Source organism: Tachyglossus aculeatus, chromosome 5, assembly GCF_015852505.1.
Source record: "Tachyglossus aculeatus isolate mTacAcu1 chromosome 5, mTacAcu1.pri, whole genome shotgun sequence".
NCBI classification, from domain to species: domain Eukaryota; kingdom Metazoa; phylum Chordata; class Mammalia; order Monotremata; family Tachyglossidae; genus Tachyglossus; species Tachyglossus aculeatus.
The window spans coordinates 44,870,912-44,890,415 of record NC_052070.1 but is presented as its reverse complement, the minus strand read 5'-3'; positions in this window follow the sequence as shown (position 1 = coordinate 44,890,415).

The following is a 19,504-nucleotide window of genomic DNA, read 5'->3' as shown; positions in this document are numbered from 1 at the left end:
GGACTCCTGAGGACCACAAACTTGACTTGGAGAGATGCTTGCTTTTGGGGTGGCAGGGGGGAGATGGAGGAGAGCTGACATGGAGAAAAGGGACCACTCGAATATGTAGCACCTGATCCTCTAGAACTGCATCTTGCTGAATTGCAGCCCTCATCGCCACTGGGTCGCAAAGGATGAATTCTCTCTGTTCTTGTCAATTTAGTCAAGCTGAAATCCTTTTTTGATCTCCTCTCTCATTTATCATCATCATCACCAATGATATTTATTGAAAGCTTACTGTGTGTAGAGCACGGAACTGAGCATTTGGGAGAGTGTCCGCTGTGTGACCCTGGGCAAGTCACAACTTCTCTGGGTCTCAGTTCCCTCAATGGTAAAATGGGGATTAAGACTGTGAGCCCCATGTGTGACAGGGACTGTATTCAACCCAATTATCTTGTATCTACCCAGTGCTTAGAACAGTGCCTGGCACATAGTAAGTGCTTAACCAATACCATAATCATTATTATTATTATTATTATTATTATTATTATTATTATTATTATTATTATTATTATTATTGTTATTATTACAATATAAAAGAGTTGGTAGACACGTTTGCGGCCCACAGTGAGCTTACAGTCCAGATGGGGAAACAGACATTAATATAAACAAATAATTTATAGTATATAATTTAAAGATATGTATGTCAGTCCTGTGGGGTTAAAGGTGGGGCAAATATCAAATATCCAAAGGTTAAAGACCCAAGTGCGAAGACAACGCAGAATGGGGGAGGAAGCTGAGGAAAAGAGGTCTTAAACAGGGAAGGCCTCTTGGAGGAGATGTGACCTTAGTAAGGCTTTGAAGGTGGAGAGAGCGGTTTTCTCACGTAGAAGCCAAACTCCAAGCCAGCCCATTGGGCCTGTAAAGGCCTTCCCCTCTATATCTATGAAACTTTCTGATGGCAATGTCATCCATGAAGAGATCGCCCTTCCCTCATTGAAAATTCATTTCAGAGCCTACCTCTTCCAAAAAGTGTTCCTGGATTAGGCTGAAGTGGAGAAAAGATCTCTGCCTCCCGATTCTTAATGACTTCCTTCCCCCAGGATTTGGGGGTGGAGGAGAAAATGTTGTTGAGAGAAATAGATAGGGGGAGAACCTGATGCAGTTGTTGGGCCCATTCACTCAAATGGAAGCCCCCGGGAGGGCAAACCTTTCTGGTGGTTGTTATGCAGAGTGTAGCACACTAACACGGCCCTCAGGGCCTACTGAGTCATGGTGTCAGTGCTTCTGATGGAGCAGTTCAAGCCCTGCATCAGTCACGTTACCCGTTCGAGGGTGCAGCTGAGCCACCCGCAAGCAGCTAAAACAAAAAATAAACCCAACAACCCAAAAAGCAATTAGAAGAGCTACGTCGCTAATACTTAGATGTTGCAAGGCAGAATATAATTTATCTCTCGAAAACAAATCTCAATTTCAATTTCTGGGTAGTTGGCCCATGGATCAGAATACCAAAGATGCATCTCGGTGTCAGGCTGCAACCGTTCTTCATTGCAGCCGAAAACCAAGCCGTAAAGAATCCTCTGTAGCAACACATTTACTTGACAGATCAGAACAGCTTCTCCAGAACCATCCAGTCAAAATAGCTCAGAAAATGCTGTTTCAGCCTCTGTCTAAATTTATATTTTGATTTACCAATGGAATCTCGCTGGCCCTGGGCAACGAATACATATGTAATAATATTTCATACATTTTCCCCTTTGGGGCAGAAATTACAGCGTGTAGAAACAGGGACTAGTGAAAATAAAAACCATATTGGAATAATTGAGAAAAAGTGAAAGAGAAGGGGAGAGAGGGGGAGAGAGAGCGGAGAAAGTGGGGGAGAGACACAGAGAGAGAGAATGAAAAGAGCCGGTGACTTGAATAACGCAGGCTTCCAGATCTTTTGGCTTTAAATAATCAACTTATACCTGTCCTCACTTAAATATGTAAATTTAAAATGTACCACTCCTGGAATCAGGATCAGAGTTCACCAGCTGGCTTAGCAAACAGCCTGCAGACCCGTCCGCTAACCTCATTTTCTGTATTGGTATGGTAGAACAGGTCTAAAGTGGAACAATTGTATTTTGTGAGGGGCACTTTACAGCTACTTGTCATTTCATTTAAGGTCACCGAAAAGATTTCTGCAGGTGGACTGGCAGTAATGAAGCCCAGCCTCCGACTTCTTTTTCCTCCTTTGATGGGGAAGCACAACTAATCAGCATCAGGAGCCAGGGTACAAACAGGTTTAGTGGTTAAGACAAGAAGCAAATTGTCTCCCGAGAAGGTTTCCACCTCCTGGGCACAAAGTACGAGGGAGAGACGGATGATCTGATAGAGATCCGGCGGATTCCCTCTGTTTATCCCCATTTTCTGTGTTCAACTGGGGGCGGAGGGCGGGGGGAACGGACATCCCAGGAAGGCCTAGTCACCACAGTCATTTGAATATAAAAATAGCTGGGACACCCAGGGTAGATAGTTTAAGCTTTCTCCCCAATGTGCACTGGGTACAGACCTCTGGAAGAACACCCAACAGGAGTGGGGATTCCATCTACTGGTGCTGAGACCTGGGTTCAAATCCTACCTCTGACAGGCTCGGGGCTTGGGGCTCCTCCTGCCTTCAGGACATCTCCATCTGGATATCTGCCCGCCATCTAAAATTCAATATGTCCAAGACTGAACTCCTTATCTTCCCTCCCAAACCCTGCCCTCTCCCTGACTTTCCCGTCACTGTAAACGGCACTACCATCCTTCCTGTCTCACAAGCTCACAACTTTGGTGTCATCCTCAACTCCACTCTCTTGTTCATCCCTCATACCCAATCCGTCACCAAAACCTGCTGGTCTCACCTCCGCAACATCGCCAAGATCTGCCCTTTCCTCTTCATCCAAACCGCTACCTTGCTGGTTCAATCTCTCATCCTATCCCGACTGGATTACTGCATTAGCCTCCTCTCTGATCTCTCATCCTCCTGTCTCTCCCCACTTCAGTCTATACTTCACGCTGCTGCCCGGATCACCTTTGTACAGAAAAGCTCTGGGCATGTTACTCCCCTCCTCAAAAATCTCCAGTGGCTGCCAGTCAACCTACGCAACAAGCTAAAACTCCTCACTCTCGGCCTCAAGGCTCTCTGTCACCTCGCCCCCTACCTCACTTCCCTTCTCTCCTTCTACAGCTCAGCCCGCACCCTCCGCTCCTCTGCCACTAACCTCCTCACTGTACCTCGTTCTTGCCTGTCCCGCCATCGACCCCTGGCCCACATCCTCCCCCTGGCCTGGAATGCCCTCCTTCCGCACATCCACCAAGCTAGCTCTCTCTTCCTCCCTTCAAAGCCCTACTGAGAGCTCACCTCCTCCAGGAGGCCTTCCCAGACTGAGCCCCCTTTTTCCTCTCCTCCTCCCTTCCCCCCGCCCTACCTCCTTCCCCTCCCCACAGCACCTGCATATATGTTTGTACGATTTATTACTATATTTATTTTACTTGTACATATTTACTATTCTATTTATTTTGTTAAGGATGTGCATCTAGCTTTATTTCTATTTATTCTGATGACTTGACACCTTTTCATATGTTTTGTTTTGTTGTCTGTCTCTCTCTTCTAGACTGTGAGCCCATTGTTGGGTAGGGACCGTCTCTATATGTTGCCAACTTGTACTTCCCAAGCGCTTAGTACAGTGCTCTGCAAACAGTAAACGCTCAATAAATACGAATGAATGAATGAATGACCATCAATTCCTAAGTGATTCCAAGAAAATTGCTTCCTCTCTCTGTCACGGGTTCACCCGGCTGGAGACAACAAGGTGCTTTTTGCAGGCACCTTGAGGGAAAAATGAGTCGGTGGCAATAATGTGCCTCAAGTTTCTGAAGGAGGAAAAACTTCAGGAAACTCTGCTCTTCTGTAACATACATCCTGCAGTTAGTATTACACACTACAGAATCTGCTGATTACTACCAATATAGGCTATCCCGTCTATTTGGTAGTTTCCAGGGGAGAGGTTGAGGATGAATTATGTGAGCGATGGTAGGGTAAGTGCCATGCTATAAGATGGTAATCTGGCTTCCTCGGCCTGGGTACTTATAAGATGGCAGAAAATTCTCCACCTCCTCACTTCAGTCCTTTTGGGAATGAAAGCCAGCCTCCTTTCCCCCAGGGGGAACTTCCCATTTCTGCCCTATGATTCCACAAAAGCAGACTTTCACCATTTGGTGTGGGAGAGGCTTTGTTAATGTTCTATCGCAGATACAAAGAGCCAGACAAGGAGAAATCCAAAGGAAGCAAATTTCAAACCTAAGCAGTATAAAAACCCTGAATTTGGCTTAATGAACTCTGAAGAAGATAGGTGGTTGAGACACCCAGGAACTCCAGAGGAAGTGCTGCTGAACAATAAATATGTAAGCACAGATGTCATTTTGCAAAATAAATACAATTGAATGAATGAATGAATGAATGAATGAATGAATTTGTTACCCTTCGGAATATTTACTTCAGTGGCTCAGAATGAGTTTGCAAAATTGGGGCCCCGTAGATTTGTTTCTCCCCTCTTTCTAGTTACAAAACTCTCAGATGATTCCTTTCAGAAGGGCTGTTGCAAGTTCAAAGGGTTGAAATTTGATGATATCATTTGAGGACTCTGGTTGCTATGATAACCTAGAAGAATTTTCAAAGTTATTCTTTCCACATACCATCTCCGAGGAAATTGGCTATTTCTTTTCTGTCCTGTAAAGGTTGCAATGCTAGTGGCAAAGCATGAAGAATACCAACATAACAAAGTGCGAAGAAACGGATGTCTTAGTTTATCTCTACCCTTTTTCTTGGTATGGTATGGATCTTTACCATAAGCCTGTGGTAATGTGATCTCTCTCTTGGCCCCATAAACAAACTCCGAAATTTCACATGTGATTTTTCACAAAGATTTCAGATGAGTTTGCAATTTCATCTTTTTATGGACTCTAGGAAAAAGGGTGGTGGAATTACAATTTTCAGCACTAGATGCACGCAAAAAAGGTCTCAATTACAGGTAATCGGCAACTCAACAACCGCAGATACACAACTGTCTTTGAAATTTAAAAACCAAAGCCCTGGTTTAACGCAGCGGCAACACAAAGTTCGCAAAGTTTATGACAATTACTGCCGTGCACACAAACAAGAATGAGGTGAATCAATTTATTAAAGACTGACTGGGACTTGGAGTTAAAAATGTATTTCTGCCACTTTTTCTTATATCCCACCACTCTGTTTAATTTGCCTGTTGACCTCATTCCCATCTGCACAAACAGCAGCTCTGATCAGTAGTGGGTCCTCTTGATACTGCACACAGACAAGTGGATATTTATAATGCCAGTTGTGTTCCATCAGTGGGTTCTATCCATCACTTTTCACCCTCCAAGCCCCAGAAGCTATTTTTAAGAGAACTAACTCTCCAAGCTCCACTCAGGATTGCACCTGGAGAGTTTCCAGTACTCTATAGGTCTTGGCTATGGGAAGGAGAGTCAAGCAGGGGCATACCCATTCCATTCCTAGCTTGGGCTGTAACTGGTGCATGGAAGGCAATCTGCTACAAGTCAAAACTCACCTGTGCTGGGCAGTAGCAGCATGGGAGAGAGCCGAGGACAGAGACTGAAGTCTACTGTGCAGCAGAAGGCAATGGTAAACCACTTCCATATTTTTACCAGGAAAACTCTATGGCTACACTACTGGAATGATTGCAGATGGAGGTGGGGTGTTCTGAGAGAGATGTGTCCATGGAGTCGCTATGGGTTGGAGATGACACGACAGCATGAGACAAAACAAAAGCTCTCCAAGTATTACGCGGTTAGACTATCAAGCGCCAGACTGCAAGCTCCTAGTCGGCAGGGATCATGTCTACCAATTCTGTTGTACTTTTCTTTCTCGATTGTACTTGAGTACACATAGTAAATGCTCAGTAAATACCACTGATTGATTGATTGGATGAGTGATAGAGAAGCAGCTTGGCCTAGTTAGTGGATACAGCACAGGCCTGGGAGTCAGAAAAACCTGGGTTCTAATCCTGGCTCTGCCACTTTTCTGCTGTGTGACCTTAGACAAGTCACTTAATTTTTTTGTGCCTCAGTTACCTCTTCCGTAAAATGAGGATTGAGACTGGGAGCCCTATGTGGACAGGGACTGTGTCTAACCTGATTCTCTTGAATTTACCCCAGGGCTTAGAACAGTGCCGGGCACATAATAAGCACTAAACAAATACCACAATTATTATTATTATTATCATTAATATTATTATTATTATTGGGTCCTCAATTACATTCTGCCTTAAATCACCCCATTGGTATGTTTTTAGATCTAGTCCCGCAGAGAATTGAGTGAAAGCACCTATTTGGCTTCCTTTGAAAGCACAGTGACAACATGGGTACCAGGGAAAATGATTCAAAATAGTACGAAAACAGCCATTTCTTTTGGATGACCTGTTCATGGGAGACCAAGAGGGGTCTGCAAAAACTGGCCCCCTCCACCAGGAGTCTGCTAGAACCTCTCAGCCATCATGCAGTGATTTCTCCTATTTAGCACTGACTTAGCATTTTCAGCAGCTCAAGTTCTGGAGGGGAAAGGTGGAGGAATCTTGGCATGGAATCTGCCGCTTGTCTACTGAATGACCTTGGACAAGTCACTTAACTTCTCTGTGCCTCAGCTACCTCAGCTATGACATGGGGATTAAGACTATAAGCCCCATGTGGACAGGGATCATTTCCAACCCAATTTTCTTATATCCACACCCATGCTTAATACAGTGCCTGGCACATAGTAAGAGCTTAACAAATACCATAATTATTATGATGCCATAATTGTTGTTATTATTATTATTAAAAATCTATTGTCTCTGCCTCGGAATCCATCTTGACCGGGTTCAAAGTGGAGTGCTTCCTTTGAAAGCAGATCCACTGGGTTCCAGATGAGAATAATGACAATAGTGGCATTTGTAAAGTGCTTCCTCTGTGCCAGGCACTGTACTAAGCGCTGAGATAGGTACAAGATAACCAAATCAGGCACAGTCCCCTGTCCCACATGGGGCTCAGAATCTGATTAAGAGAGAGAAAAGGTGTGTTAAATCTCCATTGACAGATGAGGAAACTAAGGCACCAAGAAGTTAAGTGACCTGCCCAAGGTCATCCAGCAGGCAATTAGATTCCACTAAAAATAATAATAATAATGATAACTGTGGTATTTGCTAAGTCCTTACTATGAGCCAGGCAGTGTTCTAAGCCCTGGGGTAGATACAAGCTAATTGGGTTGGACACAGTCCCTGTCCCACATAGGGCTCACAGTTTTAATCCCCATTTTACAGATGAGGGAACAGAGAATGAAGCACAGAGAAGTGAAGTGACCTGCGCAAAGTCATACAGAAGACAAGTGGCAGAGCCAGCATTAGAACTCGGGTCCTTCGGACTCCCAGGCCCGTGCTTTATCCATTAGGTCATGCTGTTTCTCACGATCCTTTAGGAACCAAGGCCGAAACAAAATCACCTCCAAAGGTCCCTCTGGACAATCACCATCAGCTTACAAAAGCCCCCCAACAGAAAATCGAATAGGTTTACTGTGGTCACCGCCTTGCCAGATGATAGAGGACTGGACCAAGACATAACTTTTAAGTCCTCTCGCTAGACTGTGAACTCCTCAAGGGCAGGGATCAGGCCTACCAATTCTACTGTAATCTCCCAAGCAATTAGTCTAGTCCTCTGCACTCAGTAGGTGTACAATAAATACTATTGATTGAATAATCTCATCTCTGCAGCCTACACACTGTGTGAATGATTTTCTAACCCTCTCTGAGTCATTACGGCAGCTGACAGGCATACAGAATTTCTTAGCACTGAAAGTTGAGCATGCTAAAATTATAAATTATTGGTAGAAAGAAGAGGGTTTTAGGTAACTTCGTGGAAGAGTAATCCTCACTGAGTTTCTAGGAGGAAAGGAAGGGATTTAATGGGGAAAGTTTGGAGTGCTGGAGGATTCTCTAACAGTAACAATAATAACAACTGTAGTCTTTGTTAAACACTATGTGCCCAAGCTCTGTTCTAAGTGCTAGGATAGATACAAGGTAATTGGGTGGAACACAGTCCCTGTCCCACATGGGACTCATGGTCTTAATCCCCATTTTACAGATGAGGTAACTGATGCACAGATATTAAGTGACTTGTTCAAGGCCACACAGCAGACATGTAGCAGAGCCAGAATTAGAACCCATGCCCTCTTACTTCCAGGCCTGTGCTGTTTCCACTGGGCCATGCTAGCACTGGCCTCGGAGGTCAGAGGCCCTGGGTTCTACTCCCGGCTCTGCCATGTACCTGCTGGGTAAACTTGGACAAGTCACGGAACTTCTCTTTGCCTCAATTCCCTCATCTGCAAAATGGGAATTCAATACCTGCTCTCCCTTTCACTTAAATTCTGAGCCCCATGTGGGAACTGAATATCCCGCATTTATCCCAGAGCTTAGTACAGTGGTTGGTATATTATTAAGCGCATAACATATACCACAACTATCATTATCATCATCATCATTATTATTATCATGATTATAATTCTCCAAGCAGCCTGAGGCCAGTGTTGGAAAGAGAACCCTGGGCCGGATGGACTAATTGTCTGACCCATTCAGAGTGCCGCTCATGTTCTTACATTTTAAAGTTTCCCATCTGGAAATCAGAGATCAGAAAACAGAAAACAATCTCAGTCCTCTTTCTGCCTCACAGAGAAAGGAATCAGTAAAGCATTCTGAGTTGCATAAAGGCAGATGCTCTGTGGACATGAGCGGATACCATCTGTAGACATAAGTAGGATGCTTCACAGTGTGTTCAAGTTACTCCCACCCCCAGAAACAAAAATTAAGAAGCTGCTAGCCAAACAGGGCTCATTTGCTTACAAAGTAATTTTAGTGAGATTTTTATAAGCAGCATGCTAACTCTAGGATCTCATTATACGTGGTCCTTAAGAAATGTACTTGGCAAGATCTTGGTCTTCAGACTTGTCATAAACCTATAGTGCTGTGCTAATTCTGCAAAGAGTCTAATTAGAGAAGGAGCATGGCCTAGTGGATAAATCACAGGCCTGGGAGCCAGAGGGCCATGGTTCTGACTCCAGCTCCACCACTTGCCTGCTGGGTGATCTTGGACAAGTCACTTCACTTCTCTGTAGCTCAGTTTTCTCAACTGCAAATGGGGATTAAATACCAGTTCTCCCTCCTGCTTAGGTTGTGAACCCTCGTGGAACCCAATGGTCTGTATTTACCTCAGAGCTTAATACAGTACTTGGTACATAGTAAGCACTTCATGAATACCTCAAAATTATTATTATTAGCCAGGAAATAACAATAATAATAATAACTGTGGTATTTCTTAAGCATTTACTGTGTGCCAGGCACTGTACTAAGTGCTGGGGTGGATACAAAGAAATTGGGTTGGACACAGTTCCTGTTCCTCATGGGGCTCATTGTCTTCTTCCCCATTTTACAGATGAGGTAACTGAGGCCCAGAGAAGTGAAGTAACTTGCCCTAGGCCACACAGCAGACAAGTGGCAGAGCCAAGATTAGAACCAGGCCCGTGCTCTATCCACTACGCCACGCTGCTAGGGGAATTCAGTCTAGGATCTACCCAGAATTCAGGCTTCTTGCTGTTTTTCTTGATGATGACAGTGGTGACTCTGGGATCTGTTAGCATTTCAGGGGCTCTCCACCCACGGAGGAAGAGCCCCTGCAAATGTCTAGACAGTCCTTCATCGTCCCGCCTGTAAAATCTCAGCAGCTCTGCTCTCAGGTCCAGGGGGCTGAAGGCCAAGGAATTACACCAACCTACGCCAGGGAAACCAAGCCCGCTGCTCATTTAATTGCCAGACAGTAAAGCAGGGATAAGCGGTCATACCCAAACCAAGATCCCCAACCACCAGTAGCCAGGCATGTACAGGAATACGATAATACTATTCGACAGACTTCACCAGGAATGTTAATTAGACGGTTTAATCCTAAAGAGCTTGGAAAGTGAAATAGACAGAACAAATCCAAATCGAGGAATCAATGCAGTCAAAAGGAAGATGGAAATGATTCAGACACGAGCGATTCAAATGCTTTCAGGACAAGCGGCAAATGATTCTGCAGCGTGTGCATGTACAAAACAGAGACAGAGAGAAAGAAGAGGGTTTAAATAAAAATGCACAGATTGGCCCATTATAAATTTTTGATATTTGTAGAAACAATGAATGGGATTTATCAAGTTGCTAATTTGTGTTCATGTCTCTTAAAAAGCTGTTTACATTTGCAATTAGACCAAACAGTGAATGTAAGATGTGCCATCTACGGAATAATAAACCCTTTTCCCTTCACTGAATACAGCGACTTATTTCAGGAGACATTCCAAATGCCTTGCAAGAAATCCCCTCATTTATCTCCACCATCCTCTGGCCCAAAACGGCACTCCCAAAGCTGAGATGGAATTCATCCAGGTGCATTTTCCTCTTTTTCTGACATGGAAGGGGGTGGGATTTCATCCAGACACACAAGTCATGATCAGAGCAGAGAGAGATCATGTCCATGTGACCTTGAGCAACTCTCTTGATTTCTCTATGCTTAAGTTATCTCATCTAACAAATGGGGACAAAATAGCCAAACTAGCTCTCTTCCCCTTTTCAAAGCCCTACTGAGAGCTCACCTCCTCCAGGAGGCCTTCCTAGACTGAGCCCCCCTTTTCCTCTGCTCCTCCTCCCTTCCCCATTTCCCTTACTCCCTCCCGCTGCTCTTCCCCCTTCCCCTCGCCACAGCACTTGTGTACATTTGTACATATTTATTGCTCTATTTTATTAATGATGTGTATTCATTCATTCATTCAATCATATTTATTGAGCACTTACTATGTACAGGGCACTGTACTAAGCGCTTGGGAAATACAAGTTGGCAACATATAGAGATAGTCCCTACCCAACAGTGGGCTCACAGTCTAGAAGGGGGAGACAGACAACAAAACAAAACATATTAACAAAATAAAATAAATAGAATAAATATGTACAAGTAAAATAAATAGAGCAATAAATATGTACAAACATATATACATATATACAGGTGTGTATATAGGTCGACGGCGGGACAGGCGAGAATGAGGCAGTGAGGAGGTTAGCGGCAGAGGAGCGGAGGGTGCGGGCTGGGCCTCTGCGGTGTCCCGTGGGTTGGAGGTCTGGTCGCTGGCCAGGTCCATGGTTATGGTGGCCAGCGAAATGGTGTATATATCTGTAATTCCATTTATCTATTTTGATGCTATTGATGCGTGTCTACATGTTTTGTTTTGATGTCTGTCTCCCCCTTCTAGACTGTGAGCCTGTTGTTGGGTAGGGATTGTCTCATCTGTTGCCGAATTGTACTTTCCAAGCGCTTAGTACAGTGCTCTGCACACACTAAGCGCTCAATAAATATGATTGAATGAATGTATTTTCCCTCCCTCAGACCATGAACCCCAAACCAGGAACCCCAACCACTGGTAGCCAGGTATGTACAGGAATATAATATTCAAACAACTTCACCAGGAATGTTAATTAGATGGTTGATCAATCAATAAATCAGTGGTATTTACTGAATTCTTACTGTGTGCAGAACACTGCACTAAGCTCTTGGGAGAATACAATAGAGTTGGTAGTCACATTCCCTGCCCACAGAGAGCTCACAGTAGAGAGGGGAAGACAGACATTAAAATAAATAAACGAATTATGAAGTGCTGTGGGGCTGAGGGTAAGGTGACTATCAAGTACTTAAAAGGTACAGATCCAACTATATAGAGAAGCAGTGTGGCTTAGTGGCTAGAGCACAGGCCTGGGAATCAGAAGAACATGAGTTCTAATTCTGACTCCGCCACTGGTCTGCTGTGTGACCTTGGGCAAGTCATTTAACTTCTCTGTGCCTCAGTTACCTCATCTGTAAAATGGAGACTGTGAGCCCCATGTAGGACCTGATTACCTTATACATACCCCAGTGCTTAGAACAGTGCCTGGAGCATAGTAAGTGCTTAAGAAATGCAATTAAAAAAAACCAAATGAGGGAGAGGGAATAGAGGAAATGATACCTTAATCAGGAAAGGCCTCTCGGAAGATATAATAAAAATAATGGCTGAGCGCTGGGATAAGTATCTAGGTCCCAAATGGGGCTTACAGTCTAAGTAGAAGGGAGAACAGACACTGAATCCCCATTTTGCTGATGAGGGAACTGATTATTGTTGTATTGTACTTTCCCAAGTGCTTAGTACAGTGCTCTGCCCACAGTAGGTGCTCAATAAATACGATTGAATGAATGAATGAATGCATGGAGAAGTTAAGCATCCCTCCCAAGGCCACACAGCAGACAAGTGGTGGAGCCAGGACTAGAACCCTGATCTTCTGACTCACAGGGTCATGATTTTTCCTCTAGGTCACGCCACTTCTAAGGATTCTTAATAAGGATGCGATGAGATGAGATGGGATTTTAATAAGGCTTTGAAGGTGGGGAGAATGGTGGTCTGTTGTATATGAAGGGGGAGGGAGTTCCGGGCCAGTGGGAGGACATGGGCAAGGAGTTGGTGATGAGATAGATGAGACTGAGGTAAAGCGAGTAAACCAGCATTAGAGGAATGAAGGTGAGGACTGGTATGTAGTAGGAAATTCATTCAGTCGTATTTATTGAGCGCTTATTGTGTGCAGAACACTGTACTAAGCGCTTGAAATCCATGAGATAAGGTAGAAGCAGCATGGCCTAGTGACAAGAACATGGGTTTGGGAGTCAGAGGTCATAGGTTCTAATCCCGCGCCACCAATTGTCTGCCGTGTGACCTTGGAAAGTCACTTAACTCCTCTTGGCCTCAGTTACTCCATCTGTAAAATAGGGATTAAGACTGTGAGTCCCACGTGGGACAACCTGATCACTTTGTATCTACCCCAGTGCTTAGAACAGTATTGGAAGATAGTAGGCCCTTAGCAAATACCATAATTATTATTACTAGAAGCGAGCAAGCTGACTGAGTGCTTTAAAGCTGAAAGTAAGGAGTTTATCTGATAAGGAGGTGCAAAAGCAATCACTGGAGTTTCTTGAATCCAGCAGCCGAGTGAAGTATGGACTGGAATGGGGAGAGATGGGAGGCAGGCAGGTCAGCAAAGAGGACAATGCAGTAGGCGAGGCAGGAGGTACTAAGGAGTTACTGAGGCAGGTACTAAGCACTTAGTACAGAGCTCTGCACACAGTAAGTGCTCAATAAATACGATTGAATGAATGAGAGGATAACTGCTTGGACCAGCACTGTACTAATCTGGATGGAGAGGGAAAGGCAGATTTTAAAGATGTGAAGATGGAAACCTACGGGTGACAGATTGATGCTTAGTACAGTGCTCTGCACACAGTAAGTGCTCAATAAATATGAATGAATGAATATGTGGGTGGAATGAGAGAAGGGAGTCAAGGACAATGCCAAGGTTATGTTCACGTGAGACAAAGAGGATAGTGGTGTCATTTACAGCGATGGGAAAGATAGGGAGAGGATAGAATTTGGGTGGGAAGACGAGGAGTTCTGTTTCAGACGTGTTTATTTTACGGTGTTAGCGGGAAATCGAGGTAGAGATGTACTGGCAACAGGAGGAAATGTGAGACTGCAGAGAAAGAGCAAGGTAGTTGGGGGAATCATTTCCATAGATATAGTAGATGAAGCTATGGGACCAAATTAGTTCTCCAAAAGAGTGAGTGAGCCCGTTGTTGGGTAGGGACCGTCTCTATATGTTGCCAACTTGTACTTCCCAAGCGCTTAGTACAGTACTCTGCACACAGTAAGCGCTCAATAAATACGATTGAATGAGTGAGTGAATGAATGAATGAATGAATGAATGAATGAAGGGGAACCCAGAAATGAGCTCTGAGGGACTCCCATTGTTAGAGGAAGGGAGGCAGAGGAGGAGCCTGCAAAGGAGACTGAGCAAGGGCAGGCAGAGAGATAGAAGGAGAACCAGGAAAGTAAGTGTCAGTGAAGCCACGGTTGGTTAACATTTCAAGAAGAAAGGGGTAGTCCACAGTGTCGAAGGCAGCTGAGACGGATGTGGGACAGGAACTGTGTCTGGATCTCCTTTCCCTGTACTACTCCAGCACTTAGTACATTGCTTTGCACATGTAAGCGCTTAACAAATACCGTCTCAGCTCAGGGCTCCTAGTCCATTTCTCACTTCTCACGAGACAATTAACAATTATTGCTTTTAACTATTAACCATCAACAATTCAAATGTTCTAAGTCGGGCAGTGTGATTTCTGAAAGGTGCTGATAAAATCTGATAATGGGACTGGAAAGTGAAACAGAAGGAAGCTTCAGCCAAATCCTACAGGTCTGGAGTTCTACAACTAAAGTCCCAACTGGTCCCGGATGATAGAAAGAATACTGCTTCAATGGAAATGGAGACTTGAATGAGAAAATGAATTATTCTACTATACTAAGTGAGGAGGAAATGTAATTTTTACCCCCAAAGGATGCTGAGACATGCTATAGGAAGGTCAGGTAGAGAAGCAGTGTGGCTCAGTGGAAAGAGCCCGGGCTTGGGAGTCAGAGGTCATGGGTTCTAATCCCAGCTCTGCCACTTGTCAGCTGTGTGACTTTGGGCAAGTCACTTAACTTCTCTGTGCCTCAGTTCCCTCATCTGTGAAATGGGGATTAAGACTGTGAGCCCCACGTGGGACAACCTGATCACCCTGTACCCCCCCCCCAGCGCCTAGAACAGTCCTTTGCACATAGTAAGCACTTAACAAATACCATCATTATTATTATTATTAAATTGTGATCCCCTTGAGGGACTGGGACATTGTCTAATTCCACATGGGTATTCTTTCCCAGTGCTTAAGGCACCCATTAACTACTTAAAAAATACTATTATTACTTATCAATGTGAGCCCCCTGTGGGACAACCTGATCACCGTGTAACCTCCCCATCATCACCATCAATCGTATTTATTGAGCACTTACTATGTGCAGAGCACTGTACTAAGCGCTTGGGAAGTACAAATTGGCAACATATAGAGACAGTCCCTACCCAACAGTGGGCTCACAGTCTAAAAGGGGGAGACAGAGAACAAAACCAAACATACTAACAAAATAAAATAGAATAGATATGTAGAAATAAATTAAATAAATAAATAAATAAATAAATAGAGTAAAAAAAATACGTACAAACATATATACATATATACAGGTGCTGTGGGGAAGGGAGGGAGGTAAGATGGGGGGATGGAGAGGGGGACGAGGGGGAGAGGAAGGAAGGGGCTCAGTCTGGGAAGGCCTCCTGGAGGAGGTGAGCTCTCAGTAGGGCCTTGAAGGGAGGAAGAGAGCTAGCTTGGCGGATGGGAAGAGGGAGGGCATTCCAGGCCCGGGGGATGACTTGGGCCGGGGGTCGATGGCGGGACAGGCGAGAGCGAGGTACGGTGAGGAGATCAGCAGTGGAGGAGCGGAGGGTGCGGACTGGGCTGTAGAAGGAGAGAAGGGAGGTGAGGTAGGAGGGGGCGAGGTGATGGAGAGCCTTGAAGCCCAGGGTGAGGAGTTTCTGCCTGATGCGCAGATTGATTGGTAGCCACTGGAGATTTTTGAGGAGGGGAGTGATATGCCCAGAGCGTTTCTGGACAAAGATAATCCGGGCAGCAGTATGAAGTATGGATTGAAGTGGAGAGAGACACAAGGATGGGAGATCAGAGAGAAGGCTGATGCAGTAGTCCAGACGGGATAGGATGAGAGCTTGAATGAGCAGGGTAGCGGTATGGATGGAGAGGAAAGGGCGGATCTTGGCAATGTTGTGGAGCTGAGACCGGCAGGTTTTGGTCACGGCTTGGATGTGAGGGGTGAATGAGAGAGCGGAGTCGAGGATGACACCAAGGTTGCGGGCTTGTGAGACGGGAAGGATGGTAGTGCCGTCAACGGAGATGGGAAAGTCAGGGGGAGGGCAAGGTTTGGGAGGGAAGACAAGGAGTTCAGTCTTCGACACGTTGAGCTTTAGGTGGCGGGTAGACATCCAAATGGAGATGTCCTGAAGGCAGGAGGAGATGCGAGCCTGGAGAGAGGGGGAGAGAACAGGGGCAGAGATGTAGATCTGGGTGTCATCAGCGTAGAGATGATAGTTGAAGCCGTGGAAGCGAATGAGGTCACCAAGGGAGTGCGTGTAGATCGAGAACAGAAGGGGACCAAGCACTGAACCTTGGGGAACCCCCACAGTGAGAGAATATGAGGGGGAGGAGGAGCCTGCAAAAGAGACTGAGAAAGAACGACCGGAGAGGTAAGAGGAGAACCAGGAGAGGACAGAGTCTGTGAAGCCAAGGTCAGATAGCGTATTGAGAAGAAGGGGGTGGTCCACAGTGTCAAAGGCAGCTGAGAGGTCGAGGAGGATTAGGACAGAGTAGGAGCTGTTGGATTTGGCAAGCAGGAGGTCATTGGTGACCTTTGAGAGGGCAGTTTCCATGGAATGAAGGGGACGGAAGCCAGACTGGAGGGGGTCGAGGAGAGAGTTGTTACTGAGGAATTCTAGGCAGCGAGTGTAGACAACTCGTTCAAGGAGTTTGGAAAGGAATGGCAGGAGGGATATGGGACGATAACTAGAAGGTGAGGTGGGGTCAAGAGAGGGTTTTTTTAGGATGGGAGCGACATGGGCATGTTTGAAGGCAGAGGGGAAGGAACCAGTGGAGAGTGAGCGGTTGAAGATGGAAGTTAAGGAGGGGAGAAGGGATGGAGCGAGAGATTTCATGAGATGAGAGGGAATGGGGTCAGAAGCACAGGTGGCCGGAGTAGCACTTGAGAGGAGGGAGGAGAGCTCCTCTGAGGACACTGCTGGGAAGGATGAGAGAGTAGCAGAGAGTGTTGAGAGCCGGGGGGATGGAGAAAGGGGGGAAGAGACTTTGGGGAGGTCGGACCTGATGGATTTAATTTTGTTAATGAAGTAGGAGGCCAGATCGTTGGGGGTGAGGGAAGGAGGAGGGGGAGGAACCGGGGGCCTGAGAAGGGAGTTGAGTGTACGGAAGAGCTGGCGGGGGTGATGGGCATGGGTGTCAATAAGGGAGGAGAAATAGTTTTGTTTGGCAGAAGAGAGGGCTGAGTTAAGGCAGGAAAGGATAAACTTGAAGTGAACGAGGTTGGCATGGTGTTTAGACTTTCGCCAGCAGCGTTCGGCAGCTCAAGCATAAGAGCGAAGGAGGCGGCGGACAGTGGCAGTGATCCAGGGCCGTGGGTTAGTGGTGCGAGAGCGGCGAAGGGAAAGGGGAGCGAGTGAGTCTAGCTGAGTAGAAAGGGTAGAGTTGAGAGCAGTAATCTGATCATCAAGACTGGGTAGAGAGGAGAGGGCGGCGAGGTGGGGTGTGAGGCGCTCCGAAAGATGGGTGGGGTCCAGAGAGCGGAGATCTCTGTGAGGGAGTAATACGGATTTACAGGGGAAAGGAGTGTGAGTGAGGAGGCAGGTGAGAAGATTATGATCAGAGAGAGGGATTTAGAACAGTGCTTTGTACACAGTAAGCGCTTAATAAATGCTATAATTGCTATCATTATTACCATTTAATCACTGCTACCCACTGCCACCCCACCCCACCCATCAGAGCCCATAGCCTATCCCACTTAAGGAATTTGCAACTGGCTAAGTGGAAGTCAAGGAAAGCTGTACTTCCAAGCCTAAAAGAGTGACCGTGCCTTTGGAAACAAAGGTGTGGTCTCTTTCAGCTTAATATACGAGACGCAGCATGGCCTATTGGAGAGAGCATGGGCCTGGGATTCAGAAGGACCTGGGTTCTAATCTCAGCTCCGCCACTTGTCTGCTGTGTGACCTTGGACAGGTCACTTAATGTGTCTGTGCCTCAGTTCCCTCATCTGTAAAATGGAAATTAAAACTGTGAGCCCCACATGGAACAAGGACTGTGTCCAACCTGATTAGCTCATATCTACTCCAGCACTTAGTACAGTGCCTGGCTCAAAGTGAGCACATAACAAATATTAGTAATAATAACAATAATCACTGTATGGAATGCAGGTTACCCTAGATTAGTCTAGGTTACTGAGGTGCATCATCAATGGAGTCAAGCAGGTTCAAGTTCAACCCAGTTTGTGCAGCCATGTTCAAAACCCTTAACAAGTTGGTTTTAGAATATGTTTCCAGGCCCCTAGAAACTTTTCCAACTCAGAAATAGTTTCTCAGGATAACTATGCTTGACACATAGTAAATGCTTAACAATAATGATAATAATAATAATAATCTAGGAGACTCCATAAGCCTAGAATACATAGTAAGAGTGAGATCTGTTCAGCACTTACTATTTGCTAAGCACTTTACTGTATGAGAAGCAGCATGACTTCTGCCCAGGGCTGAGTAATAATAATAATAATGATGGTATTTGTTAAGTGCTTACTATATGCCAAACATTGTTCTAAGCGCTGGGGTAGGTACAAGAGAAGCAGTGTGGCTCAGTGGAAATAGCCCAGGCTCGGGAGTCAGAGGTCATGGGTTCTAATCCCGGCTCCGCCACTTATCGGCTGTGTGACTTTGGGCAAGTCACTTAACTTCTCTGTGCCTCAGTTCCCGCATCTGTAAAATGGGGATTAAGACTGTGAGCCTCACGAGGGACAACCTGGTTACCTTGTAATAATAATAATAATAATGGTATTTGTTAAGCACTTATTATGTGCAAAGCACTGTTCCAAGCGCTGGGGGATACACAGTGATCAGGTTGTCCCACGTGGGGCTCACAATCTTAATCCCCATTATTTTACAGATGAGGTAAAGGAGGCACAGAGAAGTTAAGTGACTTGCCCAAAGTCACATAGCCAATAAGTGGCGGAGCCAGGATTAGAATCCATGACCTCTGACTCCCAAGGCTGGGCTCTTTCCACTGAGCCACAATGCTTCTCTTGTATCTACCCCAGTGCTTAGAACAGGTTTGGCATATGGTAAGCGCTTAACAAATACCATCATTGTTATTATTATTACTCAGCCCTGGGCAGATACACGATAATCAGGTCACACATGGGGCTCAGAGTCTACGTAGGAGAGAGAATCGGTACTGAATCCCCAATTTACAGATGAGGTAACTGAGGCATATAGAAATTAAGTGATTTGCCCAAGGTCAACCAGCAGTCAAGTTGGTGGAGCTGGGATTAGAACCCAGGTCCTCTGATTCCCAGGCTCATACTATTTCCACTAGGCCACACTGCATCTATGGAACACAAGTCCGGTGAGTCTCCTAGGTGACCTGTTCACCAGTTTGGGGAACTGAACTGCCAGACTTGCTCATCCCAGGTCTCTGATAAATCGGAATTTCTAATCAGGGCTGCAAAGACACAAAATGATGGCTTGCTAACCTTCTAGCTCTTTCAAGTCTGTACCCCACCTCAGGAACCACGCTTTTTTTTTTTAGAATAGTATTTGTTAAGCACTTACTATGTGCCAGGCACTGTACTACATGTTGTAGTAGAAAAGAGGTAATCAGGTTGGAAACAGTCTATGTCCCACAAGGGATCCATTAT